The sequence below is a fragment of the Ricinus communis genome, chromosome 2 (assembly GCF_019578655.1).
Source record: "Ricinus communis isolate WT05 ecotype wild-type chromosome 2, ASM1957865v1, whole genome shotgun sequence".
In the NCBI taxonomy this organism is placed as follows: Eukaryota; Viridiplantae; Streptophyta; class Magnoliopsida; order Malpighiales; family Euphorbiaceae; genus Ricinus; species Ricinus communis.
The window spans coordinates 21,846,927-21,851,949 of NC_063257.1; the positions used below are offsets into that span (position 1 = coordinate 21,846,927).

General features: G+C 35.1%; 1 non-coding gene across 1 annotated transcript; it reads right to left on the bottom strand.

The window, feature by feature from the left end:
• Nucleotides 1–4,023: 4,023 nt before the first annotated feature.
• Nucleotides 4,024–4,127, bottom strand: LOC112536047. The gene has a single exon (XR_003080114.1). It is a non-coding gene; the product is annotated as a small nucleolar RNA R71 (small nucleolar RNA).
• Nucleotides 4,128–5,023: the final 896 nt, after the last annotated feature.

Here is a 5,023-nt window from a genome sequence, read left to right on the forward strand (position 1 = left end):
TATTCACAAATATACCCCTCTTAGGGGTTGTTTTATCACATTCACAAATAAACCTCTCTTACGGGGTTGTTTTCCAATATTCATAAATATATCCCTCTTACGAGGTTATTTTCTTATATTGACAAATATACTCCTTTTACAGGGTTACTCCATCATACTCACGAAAATACCCCTCTTATGGGGTTGTTTTCTAATATTGATAAATATACCCCTCTTACGGGGTTCTTTTCTCATTTTCACAAGTATACTACTCTTACAGGATTGATTTCTTAAATTCATAAATATATCCATTTTACGGCGTTTCTTACTCATACTCACAAATATACCCGACTTACGGGCTGTTTTCTTACATTGACAACTATACCCCTCTTACGTTATTGTTTTCTCATAATAACAAATATACCCATTTTATGGAGTTGTTTTCTTATACTCATAAATATATCCCTCTTAAAGGGTTGTTTTCTAATATTAAAAAATATACCCCTATTACGGAATTGTTTACTCATATTAAAAGATATATCACTTTTATGGTGTTAATTTCTCATACTCACAAATATGCCCCTCTTGCGCGGTTGTTTTCTTATATTCACAAATATACCCTTCTTACGGGATTATTTTCTTCTATTGACAAACATACCCTCTTACGGGGTTGTTCTCTTGTATTAAAAAATATACCTCTATTACGTGGTTGGTTCCTCACACTGACTAATATACCCCTCTTAGAGGGTTATTTTCTCACACTCACAAATATACCTCTCTTACGGAGTTGTTTTCTCATATTCATAAATATACCCCTCTTAGGGGTTGTTCTCTTGTATTGACAAACATACCCCTTTTATGGGGTTGGTCTATCATACTCACAAATATACCCTTCTTATGGGGTTGTTTTCTAATATTGACAACTATACCCCTCTTATAGGGTTGTTTTCTAATATTAAAAAATATACCTTATTACGCGGTTATTCTCTCACTCATAAATATACCCCCCTTACGTGGCTATTTCTAATATTGAGAAATATACCACTCTTACGGGGTTGTTTTTTCTATATTAACAAATATACCCCTCCTACGGGATTGTTTTCTTATATCAAAAGATATATCCCTTTTATGGGGTTGTTTTCTAATACTAAAAAAATATACCCCTCTTCCGGGGTTGTTTTTACATATTCACAAATATACCCTTTTAGGGGCTTGTTTTTTCATATTCACAAATATATCCTACTTACAGAGTTGTTTTCTAATATTCACAAATACACTCCTCATACGGGGTTGCTTTTCCATATTCACAAATATACCCCTGTTACGCAGTTATTTTCTCATACTCACAAATGTAACCCTCATACAGGATTATTGTCTCATATCGACAAATAGGCACCTCTTACGGGATTGTTTTCTCATATTAAGAAATATACCCCTATTACGAGGTTGTTTTCTTATACTCACAAATATACCCGACTTATGAGATTGTTTTCTTATATTGACATATACACCCCTCTTGCAGAATTATTTTCTCGTATTAGAAAATATACCCCTTCTATGGGGTTGTTTTGTCATACTCACAAATATACCCCTCTTTCGGGGTTGTTTTCTCATATTCAAAATATACACCTCTTATATGGTTTTTTTCTTATAATTACAAATTTACCCCCCTTATAGGGTTAATTTCTCATACTCATAAATATACCCCCTTTTGCGGTGTTGTTTTCTCATACTCACAAATATACCCGACTTATGTGGTTAAAAGATATACCTCTTTAACGGGGTTGTTTCCTCATACTCATAAATATACCCCTCTTACGGGGTTGTTTTCTTATATTGACAAATATACCCCCTTTACATGGTTGCTCTATCATACTCAGAAATATACCCCTCTTACAGGGTTGTTTTCTAATAGTACAAATATACCCATATTACGAGGCTATTCTGTCGTACTTATAAATATACTCCTCTTACGTGGTTGTTTTCTAAGATTGACAAATATACCAATCTTACGGGGTTATTTTCTTATATTCACAAATTTACCCCTCTTACGGGGTTGATTTCCCATATTCATAAATAGACCCCTTTTACGGTGATGTTTCCTCATACTCAGAAATATACTCGACTTACAGTGTTGTTTTCTTATATTGATAAATATACCTCTCTTAAATGGTTGTTTTGTCTATTAAAAAATATATCCCTTCTATGGGGTTGTTTTCTCAAACCTACAAACATACCCCACTAACGAAGTTGTTATCTAATATTGACAAATATATGCATCTTATAAGGTTGTTTTCTCATTGTCACAAATATGCCCCTTTAACGGGGTTGATTTCTCATATTCATAAATATACCCTTTTACAGTGTTGTTTACAAATACACACAAATATACTTGACATACGGGGTTGTTTTTTTATAGTGACAAATATACCGCTCACACATTATTGTTTTCTCATATTAAAAACTATACCCCTATTACGCGGTTGTATATGTCAATATAAGAAAACAATCTCGTAAGTCAGGTTTTGAGTTGTTCATCCAATTCTAGGAAAAGGGTGTATATGTTTCGATTTCTTTGTTCTTTCAGTGTAATCGAATTCTTCTTTGCTTTAAACATGAAGATGTGTAGCTAGATTGGTTGAACCCATTGGGGTTCCTTACTATGTTGGCTTAGTACTGAATTGTTAGGATTGTTTGAGTTCCTTTCTGTATTCTTTTTGCAATTAATAATTAAATTCAGTTTTCCTTACATTGAATGTGTTGGTTACTGCTCATAGAATTCTTTTAGCAATTGAGAAATTCTAATTGAGTTTGGAACTTTAATTGCAAAAAATCAGGTCAATTTTCACTTAGAGATAAGGTTAATTAATTTGTCGAATTAAGAATTAACAAAGCTTAATAGAGGCAAATTAAAGCTTAAGGCTAACTTAATAATCAATCATTAGGAAGAGACTCCAACTTTAGGTTCTTAGGTTTAGGAATTCGGTAGTCTCGAGTGGGAAACCGAATTCAGTTAAGAATCCGTCCATGGGTAGCATAATCGGACTCAATAATCTGTTATCTTTTATTTGATTGCCAACTAGTCTAGGTTCCCTTTGGGTTTATTTTCTTGTCTTAATTGTTCTATTTACTTATTCATTCTCGCATTCCATTTAGAACTTAGCTTTTAGTCATTAGTAAATCTAGAAAACATCCGTTATTAATTTTAGGCTAGATAACAAAGAACGAACTAGTAACTCTAGGATTTCACTTTCCCGAGGTATACGATATTTTAATACTTGTCGTTGTGCTAGGCTACATCGATAGGTTTACTGCCTTAGTTGTAGTTGCATACGCAACGCATCAAGTTTTTGGCGCTATTGTCGGGGAACTGTTTGAAAACTAGAGTGAAATTTGCTATTTGTTACTTAGTCATTTTTATTTTCTATTTTTATTATTGCTTTTTATTTAATTTTTCTTTTAATTATTTGTTTGGGTTGTTACTGCCTTGTTCAATTCAGGTAGTTTATGACCAGAAGTTCTAATCCTGCACCAGTAGACCCTCTCTCGAACCAGATCGATCCCTCAGGCAGCCGAGGAAGTGATTAGACGTGGAGAAGGAGGAGCAAATTGAGATTCTTGTCCATACATACCAGTAGACATGGGAGACGGCAACAACAATGTCGCTGAAGCAAACATGACAATGTACGAGTTTGCTAGACCTTCCCTGGAGGGGACGCACACTAGTATAGTTAGGCCAGTTGTTTAGCGAATAATTTTGAAATTAAGCCAAATGTCATTCAAATGGTGCAGCAAAGTGTACTATTTGAGGGCTTGCCAAGTGAAGATCCTAACGCCCACATAGTGAACTTCTTAGAGATTTATGATACCTTCAAGATAAATGGGACTACCGATGATGCCATTCAGCTTAGGCTATTTCCATTTTCTTTAAGGGATAGAGCGAAGAGATGGCTACAGTCCCTACCAACCAACACCATTACCACCTGGAATTCTTTGGCTGAAAAGTTTCTTTATAAGTATTTTTCTCCTGCTAAATCTACAAAGATGCGTAATGACATTTCTTCTTTTATGCAGGTTGATGATGAGAATATGTATGATGCGTGGGAGAGGTACAAGGACTTATTGAGATGTTGCCCGCACCACAGTTTGCCATTATGGATGCAGGTGCAGACTTTTTACAATGGTTTGAACTCAGCCACTAGGTAGATGGTAGATGCAGCTGCAGGTGGGGCCATTAACAGTAAGATGCCAAAGTAGGCCTAGAAGTTAATTTCCAATAGGATGGTTGAGCTAAGCATGAAAAAAGTCTGGGAGAAGTTCACCATAAAGGTTAAGGAGCTGAAGCATGAACAGTTCATCGCTCCATCTGAGAAGATGAGTTAACAAGAGCTAGCTGCCTTGATAGAGGAGCATATTATTGATGTATTTTATAATGATGTAATAACGTCCAACTTTTATGAGAACGATGTTTCTTTTATTTCAAAGATCAATGATATGAATAATAATTTCGCTTACTTATGCGATGTTATTTTTAATGGTAGTGTGCATTTTGATAAACATAACATGTGCATGTTTGACATTAATTCTATAAAAATTGATTCATTTAATTTAGACACAAATGAAAATCCAAGCAACATTGAGATAGCTCATGATATAACTCTTGAGGAGAGAAGAGAATTGGAGAAAATAATGAAAAAAGAAGAGGTATTTGCTTGGCCTTACGATAATATGCCAGGATTGGATAAAAAGATAGCAGAGTATCACATTCCAACCTATCCGCATATCAAACCGATTAAGTAGAAAATGAGAAGGCTAAGACCGGAATGGGCAGAAAAGATAAGAGAAGAAGTCGCTATATAGGTAAAAGTCAATTTTTTCAATGCAGTTGACTACCCCGAATGGTTGGCAAACATCGTCCTAATCTTGAAGAAGGATGGTAAGGTTAGAATGCACGTGGATATCGGGACCTGCACAAGACATGCCCCTAGGACGACTTTCCCCTTCCTCATATAGGCCAGATAGTTGACAGCGCTGCTTCAAGTGC